This window comes from Oryctolagus cuniculus, chromosome 13 (genome assembly GCF_051225735.1).
Source record: "Oryctolagus cuniculus isolate XC-2025 breed Fujian yellow rabbit chromosome 13, ASM5122573v1, whole genome shotgun sequence".
NCBI lineage: Eukaryota > Metazoa > Chordata > Mammalia > Lagomorpha > Leporidae > Oryctolagus > Oryctolagus cuniculus.
Genome location: NC_142879.1, coordinates 92,669,085 through 92,695,872, shown reverse-complemented (window position 1 = coordinate 92,695,872; position 26,788 = coordinate 92,669,085).

The window sequence follows — 26,788 nt, the reverse complement described above, 5'->3', positions numbered from 1 at the left end:
TGACTTTCAAATAAATTAATAAATCTTTCAAGAAATAAAATAAAAGGTTACCTTCTGAAAGAGGTTAAGAGACCTAAATCAATATAAACTGAATATCAAGGGAGAAATGAGTAAAATATTTCAGAAATTATTTGTTAGGAGGCTTGATATGATTGCTTACAAGCAATCCCAAAATAAAAAATAAAAACCAAAGACACACAAACTAGCCAGTCAAGACTGGACTCAAACAATATATTTCACTTTGTGTTTCTATGGGGGTGCAAACTGTTGAAATCCTTACTTAATGCATACTAAACTGATCCTCTGTAAAAAAAAAAAAAAAAAAAAAAAGAAATTATCAATTCCCAACTTGACTCTCACTGGGATTAAACATGACAATAGGTCTGCTCTGATTTCATCATCATTTAAAAAAATCATCTATTATTTTTCACTTTATGTTTCTGTGTGGGAGCAAACTGTTGAAATCCATACTTAATGTATACTAAGCTGATCTTCTGTATGTTAAGATAATCGAAAATGAATCATGATGTGAATGGAAGGGGAGAGGGAGTGGGAAAGGGGAGGGTTGTGGGTGGGAGGGACGGTATGGGGGGGAAGCCATTGTAATCCATAAGTCGTACTTTGGAAAATTATATGCATTAAATAAAAGTTAAAAAAAAAAAAAAAAAGACTGGACTATACCCCATTGGATATCGTCAAATAGGACATGTTGCTGAGCTGATAGTGAGCTCACGGGTCAAACAAAAAGTGAGCTCATTCAGTAAACAAAACCTACTGGAAACTGGTTCTACCGCCAGTTTCCACCCTCCCTAAGGCACATGCTCACACTCAGGTGTGGTTAGCTAATTGCTTCTCTGTAAAAAGGTCATTCTTTATTTTGTAATCCCCAAGTGGGTCATAAAGACATTTCTGAGTTTTATTTTTATCCGGTCTCCCAGGAGAAAACATCTGGTAAGTATTATTGTGCACAGGTACATCTCACTATCCTAGAAATACATTTGCAACACAATTCATGACTTTTTTCATCTTTCAAAACACATTTTAAATAGGTCGTCATGATTCCTATTTTTCAGTAATACCACAAGTTATGTTTTTGATGGGGAGGAGACAGTTTTAAAGGCAGTCACTTCCATATCTTAACTTGTGTAACGCAGGAGAAATGTATTTATCAGCAGTTGATATACTGGGGAAGCACATTAGTCCCTGTGTCAAAATGGTGCAAAAATATAACATATAAAGGTGAGACTAATTTGCATTTTCCTGCTAGGATATAACATTTCATGGTATAGTTATTTATTTACTTTTATACATCTTTTGTGTCTCCTAATCAGTGTACTCTCAAATGTTGTTCATTTAATGAATGAATGAACGAATGAATGACAAATGGTAAAATAATTTCTCAGAGAGCTTGTTTAGTCCAGTGATTTGAAATATTCATCTATTCATTGGAGAGCAAATATCTTGCCTCACGACCATGATGTCTCATTGTATCCACAGTATACCTGTAGCTGCTATGTATCAAGGGACACACTGGAAACAAAGCCATGAAGTTCTTCTCCAGTTCTATTGTTCTTGACGTGCTATTAATGGAGTTCCAACTTAATCAAAATTTCTCTTGCTTCCACACAGTAAGTTAGAGGGGAAAACAGGACTTGCATTCTGGATCACAATGACATTTACCTCAGCTAATATTGGGCCAAAGATTTTCCAGATAATTTTCATTAAAGAAGTTGCAAAATATTCTTACTGAAGAGAATGTACAAGACAATTTGTGAAGTGTGATTTGCTGCTGGAGAAGTTAAATATGACTGCCACACATTCCTATTTTTAGTTTTTGAATGATAATTTGTGAAGATCCCAACTTTTTTTTATCTTTTTACTTATTTAAAGAGAACAGACATCAGTGTATTTCATGTATATAATTTTAAGCAGATAATGAAACTTCTCACCCTCCCTCTTTCCTCTGCTCCTTCCTTTCTTTTTTTCTTTTAGTTTTTCAGATAAAAAGCTTTGAACTTACTTTACAATCAGAGGCTTAATACTCCACTAAATAAAGAATTCAACAAGTAGAAAGTAGAAAGACTCCTTTACTATTCTGGAGTAGTATAGACAGGGGCTATAAACAATAATCAAATTTCAAGATATCAATTCCACTCGAATACATTACTTTTTTATACTCTGCATTAGCTATAGTAAATCAGAGAAAATAGCTGATATTTGTGGATAAGAGTATGGCTTATTTCACCAAGCATAATTGTGTTCAGTTGCAACCATTTTGTTTTTTTTTGTTTTTTTTGTTTTTTTTTTTTATTTTATTTTTATTTTTTGACAGGCAGAGTGGACAGTGAGAGAGAGAGACAGAGAGAAAGGTCTTCCTTTGCCGTTGGTTCACCCTCCAATGGCCGCCGCGGCCGGCGCGCTGCGGCCGGCGCACCGCGCTGATCCGATGGCAGGAGCCAGGAGCCAGGTGCTTTTCCTGGTCTCCCATGGGGTGCAGGGCCCAAGCACCTGGGCCATCCTCCACTGCACTCCCTGGCCACAGCAGAGGGCTGGCCTGGAAGAGGGGCAACCGGGACAGAATCCGGCGCCCCGACCGGGACTAGAACCCGGTGTGCCGGCGCCGCTAGGCGGAGGATTAGCCTAGTGAGCCGCGGCGCCGGCCCAGTTGCAACCATTTTGTGCAAAAGTCAGGACTTCATTATTTATTACACTGAGTAGTATTCAATATTGTAAATATACCACATTTTCTGTATCCAGTCATCAGATAATGGACATCTGGGTTGACTGCATGCCTTAGCTATTGTGAGTTTTGCCTCTATTAACCTGGGAGTACAGATACTCATATGCTGAATTAATTTCATTTGGCCATTTGGGGAGTGAAGCAGCAAATGAATGATCTCTCTTTCCAACAGTACAACTGGAAATTATACTATTACCTATGCTGATATGTTTTAACTTTATGAATAAAAATTATGGAAAAACCAAAGTAATATTTTATATCTAAAAATATAGAAAGCACACAATTTTATAAGCCAACTCATTAAAGACAGAATTCTTAGTATTTTAGTGTATATCCTGCCAATCTTTCTATTATCTCACTTAAAAAATAAAACATATACTCAATTTTCTATCCTATTTTATTCACCCAGGATTTTATGTGTTTTCCTTGAGTCATTAATCTAAACATGACTGGAAATATAACATAACCCAGTACACACTATTTAACTTTTAAATAAATATCTTCTTTAACCATTTTAGTTCTTTCAAAATTGATAAAAAGCAAAAACTCTATAAAGTTTCTGATCACTTTTTAATTTATCTCATTTTATGAGCCATTTAAATGGCCTCATTAGTTGAGTCTATTGATGATCTTTGCCTGTTTTTATTGGAGTTTTGTCCATGTGCTCTCATATATGGGTATGTGCACGTTTTCATGTGTGTGCTTGTTTCAATTCCCTGTTGACTTGATGGCTAGATATATAATGTCTACAAACATTAACATTTTAGGCAGCCAAATCTAAAATGTCTTCTTTTTACGTATTTATCTTTAGTTTCCTATGGTTTGTAAATCTGTAGCTTCATGTCATAAATTTGCTTCAAACTAATTCATCTGCCTCATCCTTTCTCTCTATTCCTTTTTCTCCCTTTCATTTCTTTCTCCATTCATTATCTACTCATTATATTTCTGTTTAGTCCACATGAAATTTTGGAAGTGAATAATGTGATGTGAGGATAGAAGTGAAGCATGTTTTTAGTGAGCTCCTTCACCAGTCCCTCCCATTAATCTATAATACAATATTATCAGATATCAAATTCTTAGGGATGCTTTGGGGCATCTAACTTTGCAGTATGATGTACCTGATATTCTATTACCAGATCAATGCCAACACAAATTATAATTATTATTTGCAATTATCCATAACTGTTGATGATATTTCATGTAACACTGATGTTTTTGTATATCTTGTGTTAGGTGATTTCAGGTAGAATATCTTCATTTTTGATATGTCCTTGACAAGCCTGCATATAAATCCACATATTTAGATGTGAAAATGTGGTAACAAAATTGAATTCATACCATGTGGGGTTTTATTTTTCAGACTCTTAAAAATGACATTATCTGTCTGACAAAAAGCTTAATTTGTGACTACAAACTGACACATCAATATTTTCTTTGACTTGTTTTTTTATTCACTTAGTAGTTGTTTATAAAACTTTCACAGGATGTAAAAATAATTTTCTAATATACATTTTTACACACAAAGAGATTCTTCTTTTTGTAGCATATATCTTAAATTTGTTTTCTTATCATTTCCTCCACAAATACATATATTCCTCGGTATGGAATTGGTTGCATTTGAATATTCTTATTAAATAAAAATCACATGCAAATTTACAGTAAATGCTACTGACCAAAAGCTGTTTTTAACAGAAGACAGTTCTAATTTAAGCCATCTTTGCTTATACAGGATTCTGATCAAAGCTTCTCTCTTTTTGAAGTGATATGAGAGAATCAGCCAATGAGAATATAGTTGTCTTGGGGTTCTATGTGATATATTTTGAAGTCCCAAATTGAAATTCACAGTAACAGAAGATCCAATGACTTTTGAAAAAGAGATCAAAGTTAAAATTGATATTTTATATAAATAGGTAACATCAGTGAACATTCAATCCCATAGAGAGAGGAATAAAAATCCCCACATTGCTTGAAAGCTGTATATAAATCACACAATTGTAATTATATTTAGCCTCCACAAAAAGCTTTTTTTAATAGAAAAATAACACTCTGCATGGTTCTCTCTGACCTAGAATAATGTCTAGCAGATACTTATTTTAAAGTTCAAGGTCTAACTATTCACTAGTTTGTCATTATTCCTCTCTACACCATTGGTTTCTTTTCTCTGTTTGCCTTGGCTGTATAATTTCCAGTTATGACTCATCCTGACATTAGATCAAACATAGCCTTTATACCTATTTCATTGCAAAGGTGACACACATATTTAAACAAACCATGTGTATATTGCTCAATATTTCCACATAGGTAAGTTTCTGTACTTAATAAAATAGTGATTCCAAAATATATAACACTAAAACAAGATCTTGCTTCAATTTAGTGTCTTTTCAGCATGATACTCTAATAAACCCAAGAAATATATCTACTATGGATTAATAAGTAAAACATTAATGTGTTTTTCAACTGTTATCTTCCAAAAAATCTAGTGCCACATTAATCTCAGTTAACTTTTAAGATATATTAAATTTAGCCATTTGGATAGTAGTTGATTGTAACAACATATTCAAAAAATGCTTCATATTTTATAAGGCTAATTCAATTATAAACATTAATTTTTACTAATAATTTATTTCCATTAATTTATGATACTGTAAAATTAACTTTTCCAGAAGTTATGTTGTCTTGCATAAAAAATATCTACACTTTCAATTTAATTTTATAATTCTAAATTCATATATTTATAGTAGATAATATATAATATGTATATTTTGCATTTTTGTTAGCATCTTGTGAATAATTACTCCAATATTCAGAGAAAGATTTGAGGATAATAAACTAAATGTAACCTTTTAAATGAATCCTAAACATTTGGCAACCTAGTTCTCATTGATATAATTAAATATTTTAATCCAATCCAAAAGTTGTAGAATTCAAACAGAGTACATGGATCTTAAAAGTAATAAATAGTTAAGAAATTCATGAGGAATCATCTTTCATAAAAATGTATTGGTATTTCTTAATTATTTGAAGTTAACATCTTTTGTTGCTTTTTTTTTTTTTAAACTTTTATTTAATGCATATAAATTTCCAAAGTACGACTCATGGGTTACAATGGCTTCCCCCCAATACCGTCCCTCCCACCCACAACCCTCCCCTTTCCCACTCCCTCTCCCCTTTTTAATCAGTAACTGTGGTGGAACAGATGTTTTGCCTAGCAGTTCAAACAGTGAGTAAGGGAACAGTGTCCCATACCACAGTGCCTGGATTCTTCATCTGCTTCCATCTCTTGACTCCAGATTTCGGATTTACTGCAGGCCCTGGGAAGAAGATACGATGGCTTAAGTAATTGGGTTCCTCTCAAGCAGCATGCTTAGCTTGCACTCACAGCTCTTGGCTTTGGCAGACACAGCCCTGGCCATTTTCAAATATTTGCTTCTCTTCTTTCTAAGCTCTGTAACAAGTATATAAACATCCAAATAGGGTATCACAATCACTGTCATAGTTAAGAAATAGTCTGTGTATGAAGTAGATAGAAGTTATATTTTATCACTGAAACTAGAAACATAAACTAAATTCATAGAAATTTGTGAAAATCATCATGTAATGATATTCATAGAATTTTATGGAAATTGAAAAAATATTCACTTAGAAGATTATTGAAAGGGAAATTTTTTATCAATACAGTTGAAAAAAATCAAATTTCATATGAAAAGCAGCTTATGTACAACACTACACATGTATACAAATACAAAAACATGTTGTAGTACATGATAAATATGAATAATTTGTGTAAATTTCTATTTTTTTTATTTCATTTCTAAGACCGAGAGAAAGAGAGAGATAGAGAAACAAGCAAACAGAGCTCTAGCCACTGTTTCACTCAATAAATACCTGCAACAGTTGGCTGGACCAAGTCTAAGCCAGGAGCCTGAAAAATCAAGTGTACCTCACAGGCACAGAAAACCAAAAGCTTGAGTCTTCACTCCCTGCTTCCTGGGGTGTGCAATTTCAGGTAGCTGGAATCGGAAGCTTAGCCAGGACTGTGGTATAGGATGCGGGAACACTAATAAGCATCCTCAGCACTGCACTAAATATTCTGCTCTGTGCGTCCATTTCCTAAAAAGCAACAGTTTCTTTCCAGATCATCACCTTCATCTCCCAGCATTTCCCTTTTGATGACCAAAATGGAATTTATATATGATGAAAACACCGTGAGTAATCAAGGTTAACATTTACTACTCTTTTCTTCTCTTGTCTGATATCCCAAGGACATAATTGGCCTCACAGTCATCCATGGCCATGGGTAACCACCCAGAGTCTAAGGCAAAATTTCTTGATAAATCCTGTGATAATATTAGAATTAGGGCTCATGCTTTCCCAACTATGAATGTTGATGTAGCAGTTCCCCCCATGAAATACAGTGGAAATTGACTGGTATGGACTCTAGCCCCAAATAGCCTCTCTATCAACTGCAGCAGATGAGGCCCCTTGACAGCAAAGCTGAACTGGCTATAATGGATAGGAATTAAGGTTCTGGGACATGTTTCTCCATGCACATTTTAAGAGCCTTCTGGTTCAAGGACAGAGAACATGTTCCTTGAGTCTAGCTTCAGGCCTTGTTTTGTCTATGTATGATACACTGCCCTAGAATAAATTAGCATCTGCTACTGCTTCTGTCACCAATTTTCCCCAACTGCCCTGCTTCAACAGGCCAGGTGTGGGTGCTGCTTATCACTTCTTCATCTGGTGCTTTCTCAGAGCACTGATTTAGTTGTCTTCCTGGTGTCTTAGTGATCATAGAAATTCTTTCTTTGGATGAGAAGGCATTCCAGCTCTATTTGCATGGCCGGTTTAGCTTCCCTTATGGAGGATAGGATTAAGCCCCCTACCCTCTACACAAGCCTCCCCAAAGAAAAATCTGTTCACATAACTCAGCATTCCAAAATGCACTGATCTACTCAATGACATGATTCCCCAGTTTTAGCTTTTCTAGAATATGATCCTTTCTCCTCAAGCTTGTTCCCTCTGCCCTTTCCAGAGTGTACGAGATCATTTCTGTTTGCCATATGGCCTGGATTCTGAGGTAGATCATACTGTCAAATGTGAAAATCTATCAATTTCTCAATGAATGGGTAACAGTTCATAATTTATGAACTTGATATATTTATTTTTCTTTTATTATGTCTATTACGGACTGGGTTTAAGAATGCAAAAGGATTGCAGTTCCACAAAGCTAAGGCTTTATAATCAAAAAACTTGAGTTAGGATGTTCCTTCTGTTATCACTAGTCTGTGTGTACCTGTGAACCTTTTTTTTTAAGATTTTTTTTTTTTATTTGAGAGACAGAGCTAGAGAGAGAGAGAGACAAAGAGAGAGGTCTTCCATCCGCTGGTTCACTCCCCAGATGGCCACAACGGTCAGAGCTGTGCCGATCCGAAGGCAGGAGCCAGGAGCTTCCTCCAGGTCTCCCACGAGGCTTTCCCAGGCCACAGAAGAGAGCCGGATCAGAAGTGGAGCAGCCGGGATTCAAACCAGCACCCATATGGGATGCCAGCACTGCAACCCAGGGCTTTAACCCGCTGTGCCACAGCACTGGAACCATGGGAACATTTTTGTATATGTTTATAAATAAGCATGATGCAAAAATTTCAAGGAAAATATGAATTATGAAAAAATTGCATGAATTTCAAATATTTTGCACCAAAAGTAACCTTTTGAATGGAACAAATTTAATTCATTTCATATATACAATTTTAAGAGCATAATGATACTTTCCACCCTATCTTCCTTCCCTAGATTACTCTTATCAATGACCATCCTTTTTTTCTTATTTTTTTTTCAAGTTTTACAGTATCATAGTTTCAATATCCATGAAATTTTTTGTAGTATTGTCAGATATAACAGACACATATATACACATATACATTATATATATTTATATACACACTTAATACCAACATTATTCTAACAGTAAAAAAAAAACCTCATCATTAACTAAGATTTATATTTTGATCTCCTGGGACAGAATGAGAACTTTATAATACAAGGATGACAGAGTCTCAAAACTGGCAGAGAATGCAATGATTTGTACACAAACATTATATATTAAGAATCTAAACAGGATGGGTTAACCATGTTTGTTATTTAATTAAAGGGCTATTAGAAGGCCAACTTTATTCTATACTTTAATATTGAGCTTTAATTTCTTGTGTGATTTATTAAAAGAGGACAGTTTGAACAAATCATTATTAAATTGTAATTTTGTTTTGAAGCATCAAAACAGACATTGTCATCTGCATTGTAGTCAGGCTGTACCTCATTATATGCATCTAAGTCACTTTTCAGAGAGCTCAGATCCAAAGGGCTATTACTGGGGAAGACTGGAGAAGAATTACAGAGGCATTTATATTGGACAGATTAGGTTAAGATAGCTGAATTCATGATGGTTTTGCACAGAGGTACAGGTTGAAATTAGAGTTTAGAGAAAGAAGATGAGTCAAAGAGTAAGAATGGCAGGAAGTAAAACAAGCAAAAACTTGGACCACAGGTTTTATAATTACCAGGACTGGAAAAAGGTCTTTCTTGAAACTTAAATGCAGTCTGGAAAGACATTGAAATGCAGATTATCTAAAACCTGACAACTCATAGCTTCCTTGGAGATTGAAGGACAGACGCACATTCTCATTCTGTCATTTTATGCTTGATTTTGCATGTTTCACAATCACCAAATAACCAGCAAGAGCATGACTGGAATTTAGAACTATAGCCATTCAGTACATATTTTCCTTTGTTTAAAAAAATTAAGATCATGAATGTCTTCTAATAGTCCTAGAGTAAAGCAGGTTTAGTTGTTTGAGAGAAATGACTCAATTCCAAGTCTGAAATCTATTAACCCTGAGATAAAATGTTGCCTCAAGTCACCAGAAATGTTGATTTAACATTTTGTTTAAGATTTCTTTTATTTTTAGGGACCAGCGCTATGGTATAGTGGATTAAGGCCCTGGCTTGCAGCTCTGGTTTGTGTCTTGTCTGTTCTACTTCCAATCCAACTTCCTGATAATGTGCCTGGGAAAGCAGCTGAAGATGGCTCACGTCCTTGGGCCCTTCCATCCATGTAGGAGACCTAGAGGAAGCTCCTGGCTCCTGCTTTCAGATCTGCCCAGCTCTGGCCATTGCAGCCATTTGGGGAGTGAACTAGTGAATGGAAGACCCCCACCCCCACCTCTCTCTCTACACCTCTCTCTGAAACTCTTCCAAATAAATAAAATAAATCTTTTTAAAAGTCTTTTAAAAGGATTCATTTCATTTTTGACAAAAAGAATGGTTTTTTGAGGATTCTTCCATATTCTGCACATTTTTATGCAAGTGGTCTGTCTTTCTGGGTGTTTCCATGTGGTTCAGAGGGTTTAAATTCTCTTGGTATTTTCAGGAAGCACCGTTCAAGGACGAGTTACTGATATTTACTAAACATGTGATCATCCTGAGTAGCAAAATCAAATAAATTAAAATCAATGTTAAAAATATTTAAGATGTTTTAGTAAATAAATATAAAATGCCATTATATACATATCGGGACATTGATCATTCTGAATAGATCAAAAGACTTAATTAGTGAACACCCCAAAAATGTTCTGAAACTTGACCAGAGATATATTACTGACCTGTTTTGCAAATAATCCATAATCAATCATCCATATAAATACTGTCCAATAGAAATATGAGACATACAGGTAATTTTAAATTTTCTCACTACACTTGCTTTACTAAAAAAGTAAAAACCAACTGAATCAATATATATCATATAAATCAATATACTAAACATTATTTCAAAGCATAATAACAATTCATACTTTAAAAATTATGAAGGAGGGTATTGGCACTTTGGCGTAGAAGGCTACACCTCTGTCTGCAGTGCTAGTATCCCATATGGGCGCTGATTTGAGTTCCAGCTGCTCCACTTCCAATCCAGCTCCCTGCTAATGCTCCAGGGGAAAGCAGTGGAGGATGACCCAAGTCCTTGGGCCGCTGCATCCCATCCATGTGGGAGAAACTCCTGGCTCCTGGCTCCTTTAGCCTGGCCCAGCCGTGGCTGTTGGGGCCATTTAGGGAGCGCACCAGTAAATAGAAGATTCCTCTCTCTCTCTCTCTCTCTCTCCTCTTTCTTTCATTCTCTCTCCTTCTGTCTCTGCATTTCTGCTTTTTAAATAAATAAATAAAATTATAAAGTATTATGAATGAAACCTATTATTTCTTTTATTTGCATTACATTTTTGAACTTGGTGTGTATTTTTACTTATAGCACCTCTCAATCGGGACTTGTCCATATCTTAAGACCTCATAGTCATATTAAATTAGTGGCCACTCAGTTGGACAGCTCAGTCTAAATCCTAATCACTACTCATTTCAAGTTGAATATATGACTCATCATCTTTCCTAAAATCCTTATAGATTTACACCTATACCTTCTGTATTTTTACATCACTTATTGCTTTTAAATGCTGATGCCAGAGATCTGTATGAATGAAAGGAATCATTCCTGATGTTGCCAGGAAATTTCTACAAGTACTGGTTACCAAAATTGCTTCTAATAGCGTAACAAATGGACAATGCTTCTCAGTTTTGTTCTACAGGTAATTCAGAGACATTTATTATTTTTTATTTACAGTGATTTGAAGTTTCTATTCTATGTTATAAATAATAAAAATATCAGTAGTAGTTTTCTAAAAATAAGTATATTATTTGTATACTTAGGTAATTTTTAATTTTAAAAAAAATGTTTCTTTGAGATAATTAAAAATGAATCTTAATGAAGAATGGAGTGGGAGAGGGAGTAGGAGATGGGATGGTTGGCAGGTGGGAGGATGGTTATGGGGGGGGGGGAGAACTGCTATAATCCAAAAGTTGCATTTTCAAAATTTATATTTATTAAATAAGAGTTTTCTTAAAAAATGTTTCTTTGAAAGACAGAATGACACATATAGTGATGGAGAGATCTTCTATTTGTTGGTTCACTCCCCGAATGGCTGCATTTGCCAGCTCTGAGCTAGGCTACCAAAAGGAGCCAGGAACACCATCCTGGTCTCCCATGTGAATGGCAGAGGCTCAAGGATTTGGGCCATCTTTTGCCACCTTCCCACACGCGTTCCTAGGAAGCTGGATCTGAAGTGGAACAGCTGGGACTCAAACAAACATCCTCGTAGTGGATGCTGGTGTTGCAGTTGACAGCTTAACCCTCTGTGCCACAATACTGGCCCTTCAGGAATTTTGTAAAATTATGACTTTTCCCTTGTATGGTCCTGGCTGTTGCAAGCATTTGGAGAGTAAATCTCCAGAGGAGATGGCTTCTCTCTCTTTGTCTCCCTCTCTTTCTTTCTCTCTGTCTCCTTGCCTTTCAAATAAAAATAAATTTAAAACTAAAAATGAAAAGAAGAAACAATGCTTTCTTCTTTCATTATCTTTTAAATAATAATCCAAAAACATTTTTGTTAAATAACTATATTTACAAACTGCTTATTACTGCTAGGTCAATGCTCTGGAAATGTTTGATGTCGTTCCATGGATAAATATTTCTATCTGGGGACGTGATTGTTATAGTATATAACAAGATGAGAAAACACCTTTGAAAAGTTTAGGCTACTTAGTGAACAGTTTTCAATGAGAAGTGATTACTCCAGGGAAAAACTCAGCATTCAGGCATTTCATTCAAAGTTCACGGATTTTGAAGTTCATGTATTAAGGTTCACAAATATAGATATTTGTCATTTGGAAAGATTAAGATAACAGAAAAGTAAGAAAAAATTATATGGCCGAGGAGCTGGTGCTGTAGTGCAGCGGGTTAAAGCCCTGGCCTGCAGTGCCAGCATCCCATGTGGGTACTGGTTCTAGTCCCGGCTGCTCCTCTTCTGATCCAGCTCTCAGCTATGGCCTGGAAAGCAGTAGAAGATGGCCCAGGTCCTTTGGCCACTGCACCCACGTTGGAGACCTGGAAGAAGCTCCTGGCTCCTGGCTTCAGAACGGCACAGCTCCGGCTGGTGTGGCCTTCTGGGGAGTGAACCAGCGAATGGAAGACCTCTCTGTCTCTACCTCTCTCTGTAACTCTGTCTTTCAAATAAATAAAATCAATCTAAAAAAAAAAAAAACAAAGAAAAAAGAATATGGCCATTTATTAATATGTGATGTGCATTGCAGGCAAGCATAATACAGTGAAATAATGGCATGAAACAAATACTACATATTTTAAGCCAACTGGGGTTTTTTCTCTTCTTTAAGTAAGAACCTTTGTCCATTGACTCAAACTGTTACATTAGACTGTGGACCATGAAGTCTTTAATCTTTACTGATGTTCATAGCATGGCTGTCAGCTTCTGAACCAGTTAGTTTATTGTTGTTTTTGGAATTTATGTGTCATTTTGGACTAATGTCAGTATTTGCTTATGGGTAATACCTCTGATTTACTTATAGATATCTGTGAGCATTTTATATGAAGTGTTTGATATGATATCCTTTTTCTTTTGAAATAAATCTCTGTCCACACAATAAAACAAGGAATTTCGGTGGCTTTTAATCCCTCATTTTGAAGAATAAAGGGCTAACACAAAAAAAATTTGGGATTTCATTATCTAGCATGAAGTAACTAACTAAACTAGTTATTCTGCACCCAGCACAAATATTGGTGTTTAATTGTTGCATTCCAAAAAGTAGCTCCCAAGACTAACATGGCCAATTTTCCTAAATGTTCTTTAACAATGGTCTCAGAAACCCTTTACTCTATTGAGAATCTTAGAGGATTGTGGAATTCTGAATTATGTGAGTTATAGCTCTATATCTTTAGCAATTTCAAAATTAAAATTGATAAAAATTTAAATTATTAATTGGTTTATTTTAAATTCTTAATAAATGCATTGATTACTAACTTTTAAAAAAAGAGAATTCATGTTCTGAACTTTTATGTGAGAATAAATCTATTGTTTCACATCTTTAAAAATTTCTTTTAGTGACAAGCATTTTGTCAACGTGGATAAAGCTGCCTCCTGTAACAATGGCAATCCATGTAGGTGATGGTTTATGTCCTGGCTGCTCCACTTCCAATCCAGCTCCCTGTCTAGAAGAAGCAATGGAAGACAGCCCACCCACCTGTCTGGCTCCTCATTTCAGTCTAGACCAACAATGCCTGTTGTGGCCATCTGGGAGAGTGAACCAGCAGATGAAAAATTTCTCTCTCTCTTTCTCTCTTTCTCTCTCCCTCTCTCTCTCTCCCTCTGTCTCTGTCTCTGTCTCTCCCTATGTCTCTGTAACTCTGACTTCAAATAACTAGATAAATCTTAAAAATAATTAATATCATATTTAATATATGATTTCTTAGGATGTTGCTGAATTCTCTGAATCCTATGTACTCTTGGACTCATTCTGTTGAAGCACTTGTGCTGGATGAAATATATGAAAAGAAATTTCAGTTTCACCCAGATATGTATTTGGAAAAGGAAAACTATTACAATACTCTTCGGATAATTTTGATTCTCTTTGTTTTATACCATACCAAAATCTGGCAAGTGTGAGTTCCTTAAAATTTAAAAATAAAAACTACCATGTGCCATCCTTAAATATACCAATAAACCTTTTACTCTGTTCTGCTAATGTTCATGGATACAACTTGCATTTTTTTTACCTATGTATGATGTAATAACATCATACAGTAGGTCAGCCTTGAGTAACTGAGTTCTTTTAAACGTTGACAAATTTTCATATCACTCTTGTTTGAATGAGTGCCCCAAAATTTCGTGTGTTGGAAATTTAACTCTCAAATTTAATGTAAACGTGAGCCGGCGCCGTGGCTCAATAGGCTAATCCTCCACCTTGCGGCGCCGGCACACCGGGTTCTAGTCCCGGTTGGGGCGCCGGATTCTGTCCCGGTTGCCCCTCTTCCAGGCCAGCTCTCTGCTATGGCCAGGGAGTGCAGTGGAGGATGGCCCAGGTGCTTGGGCCCTGCACCCCATGGGAGACCAGGAAAAGCACCTGGCTCCTGGCTCCTGCCAGGATCAGCGCGGTGCGCCGGCTGCAGCGGCGGCCATTGGAGGGTGAACCAGCGGCAAAAGGAAGACCTTTCTCTCTCTGTCTCTCTCTCACTGTCCACTCTGCCTGTCAAAAAAAAAAAAAAAAAAAAAAAAAAAAAAAAAAATTTAATGTAAACGCTACTTCAATATGGCGCCTTTAGGATGTAACTAGGAATAGATGAGGATGACGTTAGTAGCTTTCTGAGAAAAGGAAGATACCTGAGTCAGCACATTGACTCTTTCTCACCATGTGATTCCCTTCACCTTGTAATGACACAGCAAGAAGGCACGCACAGGAAGGCAGGCAGATGCTGGCACCATGCTCTTAAACTTTGCAGCCTCCAGAACCATGAGCCAAATACACTTCCCTTCTTTTCTCTTAGTCAAGGTGAACAAATGTCATGTTTTTCATGTATACAGATTTAGGAACACAGTGATACTTCCCACTGTACCTTCCCTGCTTCCCACACTCCCACGCTCCCTCCTCCTTCCTTTCTTATTCTTTCTTTTCATTTTTGCAATGATCTATTTTCAGTTTATTTTATACTGATAAGGTTAACCCTATACTAAGCAAAGAGTTCAACAAATAGTAAGAAGAAAAAATTCATTATTTTCATTAATTACCTGATCTTAGGTATTTTGTGACACCAACAGAAAATTAGCAAAAATAAATCTAAAACATTAGCTAAAAGAAAATTCACACTTACACCATCACCAGTGATGCCGTAAATCCAAGTATGTAGGTACCAGGGAATACAGAGTCACTATTACAGTGACAATTTTTCAAACTTTTGTCTCTTATAGTTTATATCTCAAATCTTTTTTTACCTAGTTAGACAGTAAGAGAGAGAGACAGAGACAGAGAGGAAGGTCTTCCCTCCACTGATTCAGCCCCCAAATGGCCACCACGGCCGGCACGCTGCGCTGATCTGAAGCCAGGAGCCAGGTGCTTCTTCCTGGTCTCCCATGCGGGTGCAGGGCCCAAGCACCTGGGCCATCCTCCACTGCCTTCCAGGGCCACAGCAGAGAGTTGGACTGGAAGAGGAGCAACCGAATCCAGTGCCCCAACCGGGACCAGAACCCGGGGTGCTGGCACCTCAGGCGGAGGATTAGCCTAGTGAGCCGCGGTGCCGGCCTCAAATCTTTCAAAAATATAATTTGCTTATTTTGTTTATTTGATAGGCAAAAAGACAGAGACAAACATACACAGATATCCAGTTCTCTAGTTCATTCTTCAAATTATCACATCAGCCCAGGCTGAGAACAGCCAGAAGCTGAAAATTTGATCCATGTTCTCCCACATGTGTGTCAGGGACCCAACTACTAGAGCTATAATATGCTGCCTCCAAGGTGTGCATCATCAGAAAGCTACAATCAAGAGTGGAGCCAGGACTTGAACCCAGAAGCTCCAATATGGGACACAGGCATTCCAAGCAGCACCTTAACTGCTATGCCAAATATCAGCATTAAAGAAGCTTAACATTTATTGGCAGCAAATATTTTCTAATATTTTTCTTGATGTTACAGGATCATGATTTCTTCTATTTAACAAAAATTTTCCTAAATACTAATTTGAATAACCTGAGGCTTTCTGTTACATTCTTTCAAGTAAAAATGATTTTCCACGACAAATGATTAGATAAGACTAGAACTCAATCATGCAAGGGCTTCTCCCTCTGATAATTATTGTAGGTTAGTCTCCATAAAAGCATTGGGCAGATCTCCTATTCCATAACAACAAAAGATGTATATTAAAAACTACTGTATTTTACTACTACAATAAAGAATTTATTAGATGATATCAGCACTTGTTTTATTTTACTGTGATGATGAGAAACACAATTGATTACAAAATGATTACATTTTGTGTCACTGTTTGGCTTTGTGTTAAATCATTGCTTCTGCATAATCAATGTAAATGGCAAAAGAAAGCAACAGACTTCTCAGTATATTTATTTTAAAAAAACACTTTTACCATACAGAGTTCCTGCAAAATCTCAGGGATAACACACCACTACTCCAAAGTAATTCCATTAAGAATGCAACTCATATATAAAAACATCACTTTATGATAAATATTTCAAGATGACATGACTTTTATAAAAATAAATAATTAGCCAAGCTGGGACTAGAAATATAAACACAAAATTATCTTTATCTATTAAATTACATGATTCTGTAACTGATGTAATTGGAAACATGCCAAAAGAGCTTCACTGATGTTCTTCCAACATTTAAAAAATGTATGATAACCCTGTTCCATCAACTCATCCAGAGACTATTTAGAAAGGAATAATCCTGAGTTTATTTTATGAAGCCAAAAACCTATGGTTTTTGGAATTAAAAGTCTTAATTTTCCACATCTACACCCATTGCTAGTTTCCTTCCACACCAACTTTTGGCGGGGCATGAGTCTTGCTCTAGCCTACGGGTCAGCAGTCAACACACAACAAGAATGGACTTGTATAAGTGCACACTCTTTCTCAGAACACACACAATGCCAAGCGGATGTCCTAGACCCAGGAGGATGAGATGGGTGGAGAACTGGTTGTCTCAGCTAAGTACATTCAAGACCAGCCAGATCCCAGCTCACCCACGAGCTAGCCACAGGTGAATCCACCTGCCAGCTGAGATCAGCCGATTCCAGTTCAGACCAGCAGAATTTCTCAGAATACCTATAAACTCGTGATTACAGAAATAGACAAATATAAAGTTGTTGGTTTTTCAGATGCACCATTACCCAGCAGCACAACATGAAAGAATGACCTATTTAAGACTCAATTAAGTCACCAGCTGGAAGAAAGCACCCTCATTGTTAAGATGCTATCCTCCAGGGTTGCAGTTAATGCTTTTAAACCAGAGGGGCATATTTTCTGCCACCTCCCCCAGACCATAACTAAATGGATCTAGGAACAATGAAAAGAGTGAACAATTTTCAAAAAAAAAAATGCTTCCCTTTCTCATGATCTTGAACCCAGCAGGTTTGGAGATCCTGGTGACTGGTTATAGAAGGGTGCAATTCTTACCTAATGGCTCCTCCTCAGCTGCAGCCCTTTCTGGACAATAGCAACCACAACCTTCTTTTGCACCCTATTAGGCATTTGGAAGTGGAAATAACTCCCTGATAATCCTGGCTTCTCTTCCTTCTTGTCCTTTTAGTTGTTTCCCTTAACCCTACCCATACCTTTACAAAGCTTCCACTTTATTACCATCTGCCTTATAACCCCATGCAAAAGTGATAGCAGGTTTACACATAGTCCTGCCATATAGAGTCTATGAAACAATGCTATTATTCTGGATGTAGGAAAAACAAAGATTCAAATGTTTGCCATCATTGAATGCAATTTGATAGTGCAATAATGGAAAGGAATTTGGATAGAATTATGCTCTATCTGGGCAATTAAAATGGCTGTTGTTTTATCGGTTTGTTTTGTGTTTTGTTTTAGCACTCACACATAAGCATGATGTGAATGTTATGAAGTTTCACCTCTTGGCCACATAGTTCATGCTAACACTAAGGTTTCTTTCTACTTCGTTTCTCAACTTGTTGATCATAAATATACCCCAAATTTCAGAAATTGGCTTCCAAAGTTCTCTAAGCTTCCACGTGTTGGACCATTTTATACATTTTCAAATCTCCTAAGATTGAGCCTAACACTTAGTTATACAAGTGAATACATAAATGAGTCAAGTATTTGGCTCTCAGAGTTCAAATTGATGTTTTAAAATTGTAATATCATCTGTAGTCTACAAATCCTTTAGTTGTCTAGGCTTTCTTCCTTCTTTGATATATCATGTAAACACACACCTGTACAGATCCTGAAATAGTCTGGGCGATCAAGAGCTGACTATTGAGATTCTCATGGCCATCTTTGATTCATCCTTTTCTCTTTCTCTCTCTCCCTTTTCTAAATTTTACTTCTTTCATTATTTCTTTCTTCCTTTCCCATTTTTTGTTTGTCTTTTATAATGGAATTACCTAATTCTTTACGTGGTCCTCATGATGTCTTCATTACTACTAATCCCAAGATGTAAAAATCCCTTAAAATTTCCCACAAAACCAAAAACTTGAGGATGTTGCAGGTTGTATAACTTAATAAAAACCTGGTGAAGACAGTACAGATAGCACAACTACTCATTTGAAGTTGATTATTACATGAACTTAGAGCTAAAGTTCCCTGATAACTTTGTGGAGTTTTGCTAATGAACTTTCTTCTTCAAACAGCAAAACATTTCATATACTTTTGGGATCGTTCCACTCTCTACTCTTCAAATGACTATTTTTTCTTCTCTCAGGACAAATCCTGCATTTCTTTTCGAACTGATCAAAGTAAGTGAAAACTTTTCTTGCTTTATTTTTCAAAGCAGAATCGTAAAGAGGTGGCCACATAAAAGATAAAATTTAAAAATAGAAACTTTCTGTTTTTTTTTAAATATAAACTTTCTAACTAAAGCCACTTTTGAAACCAAAAGCCACCTTTCTTATAGAAATCACAAGCTTAGTCTGGAAATTAAAATCATCTGAAATAATATTTTGCTTGAAATAACATTTTTACTGCTATTCGATCAGTTTTGAACACATTTGTGGGTAGCACATATCTTAAACTTCCTGGCTTTTCTCAGTGTCTGCAAAGAATTACCTTCAGGGCATGTCAGACATAAATTAGGAAGAGAAGAAGGAGCATTCCAGGCACAGATGTGTGCCTGAAAAGGTCTGTACATATGTGTGCTATGTATCTATGCTGAAAAAAAAAAACCAATGATTTCATGTAGGCAGTGAGGTATCTTAAAACAGGTATGTCTCAAATTTTAATGAGGGAAAAAAATTATGGCCAACACTCTTTAAAGGAAAGGTGCTTTTTATACAGAGGACTCTTCAGATCTAACATCGGTGAGAAGTTCCTGTTCTGCCTTAGTAGACAGTCCTTTGTCTTCTACTTAAAGCTCCTGCATGCCACAGGTCTCTGTTCCAAATTTCCAACTCACGTCTAGCCAACTCATCCTCCTATGGCATCTAATTATTACTAAACACTTTTGCCAAAGTAAATTTCTCTGCATCCTCCTCTGTAAACAACATCTAAATGAAATCTACATTTTTCTGTTTGGTTGATGTCAAATGAAGTAAATCTTTGTAAGAAAATGAATGGATGAGTCAGAGAGTTCTTTCTAACTTCCATATTTCACGGTTGACCCTTTGTTTCTGACACATTAGACAAACTATTTCTCAAACGTAATACCCTCTAAATAGTTGGTTTCCTTTCCTCCTTTATTTTTGTTTTTACATATTTATTTATTCATTTGAAAGTGAGTTACATAGAGAAGGAAAAGAAGAGAGACAGAGAGAGGTCTTCCATCTGCTGGGTAACTCCTCAATTGGCAGCAATGATTGGGGCTACGCTGATCTGAAGCCAGGAGCCAGGAGTTTCTTCCCGGTCTCCTGCGCACGAGCGGGGGCCCAAGAACTCAGGCCATCTTCCACTGCTTTCCCAGGCCATAGCAGAGAGCTGAGTCAGAAGTGGAGCAGCCCAGGACTTGAACCGGCATCCATATGGGATGCCGGCACTGCAGGCAGTGGCTTTACTGGCTATGCTGCAGCGATAGCCCTGGCTCCTTCTTTTTAAAAATTTATCCATTACTCTTCCATTCAGTAAGCATATACTCCTATTATCGCTTTACAATCTTCATTTTATCAAATTTTACAAACTTCAAAATACTTCCTAGCTAAACAAGCAGTAAAACAATATGTTTGGCTATACTGATGAATTCGAACCAATAAGCTGAGGTTGAGACCTCTCAGAAAATGATTTAACCACTTACTGTACACCGGTAGCTATTTGTTTAGTTGCCAGCTTTCTTTCCAGAAAATTCTTACTTTGTCACATTCCAATTAAACTGTAACTAAGATTGGCTACATAGTGTAAACCACACATATATAGAAAAGATTTGCAGTTATACCTGGAAATGTGTTTTGAGCATTTGACTCAGTTTATGAAAATACTTTGTTAGAGAATTGACTTGAGACTCTAATCTGTGAATTGGAAAAAATAATAAATATGTGGAGAAGTTATTATAAGCATTAGTACAAGTATGTATATACCAGTAGTACATATTCTTATATTCAATAATCTTAATAGTATGCCATCTGATTATATAATGCTGTAATTGTAACTTATATTTTAGTCATTCTGATGTATTAATAACCCTTTGGCAGCAAAGAGAATCAAGAATAACAGCTTTTATCAGCTTCTTATAAATTTTGTTGCTTGTATGCCTCATGTTTGTATCTCTAAGAAAGCCAGTATAACCCATGAGTTTAAAACCTAGATTGTCTCCTGCTAGAAATCTTGTTGCAGTTCCCATGGCCTGTGTGTATAACCAAGTCAGATTAAAAACCTCTTCTCTTTCCTATCTCAAAGACTGATGACTCTCATTCTGATAAACAATATTTATTTAGAAAATATTAAATATGGCAACGCAATATAATTTATAATTAAAATATGTTCACATATATAATCTTTTTATTTTTTATGAAACAACTTCCCACGGAATAAATAAAGAACTACATTAAGCTTGTTTTGTAATATTTATGACCTGAGATAGCTTCCTAGTACAATATGCAAAACAGTCAATTACTCTTTTTTTCTTAAATACATATATAGCTTATATATATATAAATATATATATAGCTTATGTATTTATATATATATGTGTGTGTATATATGTGTCTTACTTTGCCCTGATTATCCTAAGACTGGTTTTTCAGAATAACAAAAAAATACAAATAATATTTCTGTGTTACAAATGCAGCATCTCAGTCTCTCTTTTTAAATAAGAGCAATTGTTCTACAAGAGATATTTACAGAGTTAGATGTTCGTATCTCTTCTCTCTTGGTAATAATGAGCCCACTCACAATGCAGTCAGAAGTATTTTATGTATTTATTATTTTTATTTATTCATTTGGAAGGGAGAAGGCAGAGGAGAGAGAGATTGATCTTCCATCTGCTGGTTCACTCCCGCAACAACCAGAGTTGGTTAGGCTGAAGACAGGAGCCCGAAACTCCATCCAGGTACTCACATGGGTAGCAAGGACTCAATTACTTGATCCATTACTTGCTGGCTCGCACAGTGAATATGAGCATGAAGGTGGAATTCATTGCAGAGCTGGGACATGAACTCAGGTATTTGGATATGGAATACAAGAACCCCATAAGGCTTAACTACAGAAACATTTAGTTTAAAATTCAGCTTACTCAGCAGAAAGCACTTTTACTCTTTTCTTTCTTGTCTCCTTATCCTACTTTGCCTAATTCTTTCCTCCACATCCTTGTTTTTTTCCTACTATTTTTTCTTGCCTTTTCCTCCTTCTTCACAATCATCAGCCATACTGATCTTGATTTTCCTGTTTATCATGAACAGTCTTCTACACATTTTGAAATAATTTTTATTATATTCTATTATGCAAATATATCTAGTTTATTTCACTCTTTTCTGATATTAATATGTGCTTGAATTTTCAAAGATGGTGCATAATTTTTATCTAGATTATCAAGTGGAAATTAAACCATTAGCAGGGGCTGGCGCTGTGGCGCAGTGGGTTAACATCCTGGCCTGAAGCGCCAGCATCCCTTATGGACACTGGTTCAAGTCCTGGCTGCTCCACTTCGATCCAGCTCTCTGGTATGGCCTGGGAAAGCAGTAGAAGATGGCCCAAGTCATTGGACCCCTGCACCCATGGGAGACCCAGAAGAAGCTCCTGACTCCTGGCTTTGGAACGGCGCAGCTCCTGCCGTTGGGGCCAATTGGAGAGTGAACCATCGGATGGAAGATCTCTCTCTCTCTCTCTGCCTCTCCTTTCTCTGTGTTACTATGACTTGCAAATAAATAAATCTTAAAAACAAGAAAAGAAACCATTAGCAGTTTTTCCTCTCTTTGTGTTATCTTTAAAGCTTTATAATTTCATTCAATGTCTATTTCTACTTGGTACCATCATGAAATTCAAGATGGCTTTGTATATGAAGCAATACAATTTTTCAGTTGATATGTTATCAATTTTTAACTCTGCAGGTGCTTTTTCAATGTCACACAATTATGTTTCATAGCTACATAGATCTATTCAGGCATCCAAATATCAACTTCTTGATAGTTTCACAATCTCATACATACACAGACACTAGTCCCTGATTTTTTGTGACTTCTCATTTTACTTAATCATCAAAATTTTATGAAGTACTTTCTGTATCTTATGCAAGGCATAATTCAAAAAATATGATTAGAGGTTTCTAGAATTGAAAGTAATAACAAAAATAGCAATAAAATAATAATATTAACTAACTTAACAACTGCTTCATATCAAAAATTGTTCAGCACACTTGGCATGCATTCATTATTGACTGATGACAGAAAACTATAAATCTGTATATACTTATCATTTTGCCATTTTTAAATATTTAATTATTTTTATTTGAGTGGCAAAGTTAGAGAGAGAAATCTGGTCACCTCGAATGGCCACATGACTGGAGCTGGTCCAGACTGAAGCCAGGAGCAAGGAGCTTCCTCCAGTCTCCCACATGGGTGCAGGGGCTCAAACTCTCAGACTATACTCTGTTGCTTTCCCAGGTGTATTAGCAGGGAGCTGGATTGGAACTGGAGCAGCCTTGACTCAAATTGGCACCCATATGGGATCCAGAGCCACAAGCAGCAGCTTAACTGACTATGCAATAGCACTGGCCTCTCATTCTGTCATAAAATAATCTGTAATTTTTCTCAGATCACATATTCTTTCAAGTGAAGAATTAGGGTTGGATCTCAGAAGTTTGGTTCTAGGTCTGTGCTTAACATGATTAAGCATGTACGCAACTCAGTGAAAAACTGGAGAATAGTTCACTATCAAATGCAATATTGCTGGACAAGTTCAATAGCTGCTGTTTTAATTGTGTGCCATAGGAAAAGGGATGTAAAGTAGTTGAGATATCAAATAAAGGAGATTAGAGAATCATCTATGCAGGATGAGTCAATATATAAGGAAGTTCAAGGCCTTCCTAGAATGAAGTCAGTAAGTGACTTCACATTACCAGTGTTTGCTTAATATTTCCGTATTGTCAATGGGCATCCAGGATGTCTACTGATATGATCAACTTTGCAAGAAAAATATGTATAGTTCTACAGAGGTTCTAAAAAAACCTTCAAATTCTTTTTTAAATTTTTTTTATTTTTTATTTGACAGAGTTTGACAGTGAGAGAGAGAGAGAGAAAGGTCTTCCTTCAGTTGGTTCACCCCCCAAATGGCTGCTATGGCCGGAACTACACTGATCCAAAGCCAGGAGCCAGGTGCTTCCTCCTGGTCTCCCATGCAGGTGCAAGGGCCCAAGCACTTGGGCCATCCTCCACTGCCTTTTCAGGTCACAGCAGAGAACTGGACTGGAAGAGGAGCAATCGGGACTAGAACCCAGTGCCCATATGGGATGCCAGCGCTGCAGGTGGAGGATTAACCAAGTGAGCCACGGCACCGGCCCCAACAACTTCAAATTATTTTTTTTGAAAGGCAGAGTGGACAGTGAGAGAGAGAGAGAGAGAGAGAGAGAGAGAGAAAGGTCTTCCTTTTTTTGTTTGTTCACCCCCAAATGGCTGCTATGGCGGGTGCGCTGCGGCTGGTGCACCGCGCTGATCTGAAGCCCGGAGCTAGGTGATTCTCCTGGTCTCCCATAGGGTGCTGGGCCCAAGCACTTGGACCATCCTCCCCTGCACTCCCGGGCCACAGCAGAGAGCTGGACTGGAAGAGGAGCAACCAGGACAGAATCTGGCGCCCCGACCAGGACTAGAACCCAGCGTGCAGGCACCACAGGCTGAGGATTAGCCTATTTGTTATAGCTTGTAGAGGGAATTTTTGTGCATTTTACAATAGGTACAATACGTTTCAGAATTCTAGAATATACATATATCAGTTTACTTATGTATGTTAACTGAGATGATACTACAAAATAAAAACAAAGCCTACAATATAAAATGTGATTTTCTTGCCAACCAGGGAAGAAGTTCCTTGAACTGAAAAATAATGCTAGTCCTATCAGTAAATTTGATTCTGCCTGAATTTTTCAAGTCTGCCAGTCACTTTCCAGACTCTGAGTAGCAGCTGATGGTTAGATGGAGATTTTATTGTTTCCCTGGATCTTGTTTCCATAAAGGATGCCTTTTCTTCCATGTTATAATTGTAAGTCACTTTTCAAAAATATGTTTTTATCAAAATTTACTCTTGATAAGTTTTGCCAGTCATGGGGAACGATTATGTGATAATTAGCATTTCCAGGGTGCTTGCATTTCATTTGCGCAATGTACTATTTTGGAAACTTTGACAGCCTGAAGACTCCACTTAGAAAACCATTCTAGTGCATTATTTAGTACATTAGTAATTTATCACTAATTGCTATTCTTTAAAAAGAAAAACAAACAAATGAACAACAAATTTTTATATGTCTGATAAACTTGGGTTTTTTTGACACTGATTCTTATTATAAATCTCTTTGTATTGTTTAATTTTGGAAAATTTTATAACTACAAATCATTTTTGCTAGGAAAAAAGTGTCAAATAATATGGAAAGAACTTCATTTTTAGCAAATTTTCCATAACTGAGACAACTCCCAACTTTCATTTTAAAGACCTTTCTAATAACATCAATTTTGTTTAATGTAATAATTTTGAACATGCACATTCTAAAGGGAAAGTAAGGAATGTTCACATTTTGTGACTTGCCTAGATAACAAAACACACTCAGATTTGCAAAACTGGCACACCCAACATGCAGTCTAGACTTAATGTATTCTTCTCTATGTACTCCATTCTAAATAGAGACCACTTAATACACCCAAACTGTACTTTCATCAGTTTCTAATGATATCTTCACTCCAATGTATGCATTATTTGCTTTCTGAATGTTTCAAAACATGGGGATTAAATTGCTTTTGATTTTGATAAAATATTTAAGAAGTAAATAGAATATTCTATCATTACTAACCTATTAATATTTGTCCTTTTTCCATTATCTATTCTCTTAAATAAATATTTTCATAATTATCACATTTATCTCTGTTAGTATCATGGATTTGTTCTAAATGCTAATAAAATTTATTTCCATGTCAACTTAGGTAAACCAAGTCCTTCTGTCTTTTTCTGTATTTTTCTACAAAATAGATGTCTCACCTTCAGAGGTTGAAAATAATTCTATTATGTGACATACTCTACTTACCTTTACATCTTTGCATGCATGCATACATTTACTAGCCCTGAATTTCATAACTTCATTATGACAACAAATATGAACCATTGCTTTACCTATTATGAATACAATTCCTACTACTTCCTGCTTCTTCTTTCTTGATAAGAAATAGCTGATGATTACAGTTTTGGCAAATGAGTAAAACTCCTGCAAAGATTCCAGCTGGAAGAGAAGGCTTTTGTATTTGGTCTATTAAATTACAAAGCCAGGCTGACCAACAAGGATGCAATTTGAATGGGTAGGTTCATGTAAATACTCTGGTGATAATATGATAGGTTTTTAGTGTCAAGAATAATAGTTGATCAATAGAATTCTGCAACCCCGCCAATTGATCAGCATAATGTCATTGCCAATTTTGTGAACTGTCTGATGGAATAAATCAATTTTCATTCACCCCACAGTGATGTTTCCTGCCAGGAAACAAAGCAACTCCTCCAGCTGAAGTATAGGATGACTACATAAAGACTTGAAGCTGTAGCTTGTTGTCCTTCAGAGGAATGACATTGCATATTTTTCCTTCCCTTTCCCTATTGCCTCTTTTACTCTTCATTAAAATCCCATATCTATTGCTTAGAATGAGTTCTCATTTGAAGGGAGGAAATTTATTTTTTCTCTCAGGCTTAAATACAATAAGAAATATGCTTTTATATAGTTATATTTCTTTTATAAAGATCTCAACTAAAATGTCAGAGGAAATTAATATCTCTTTTTAAAGATATCTAAAAAATCATAT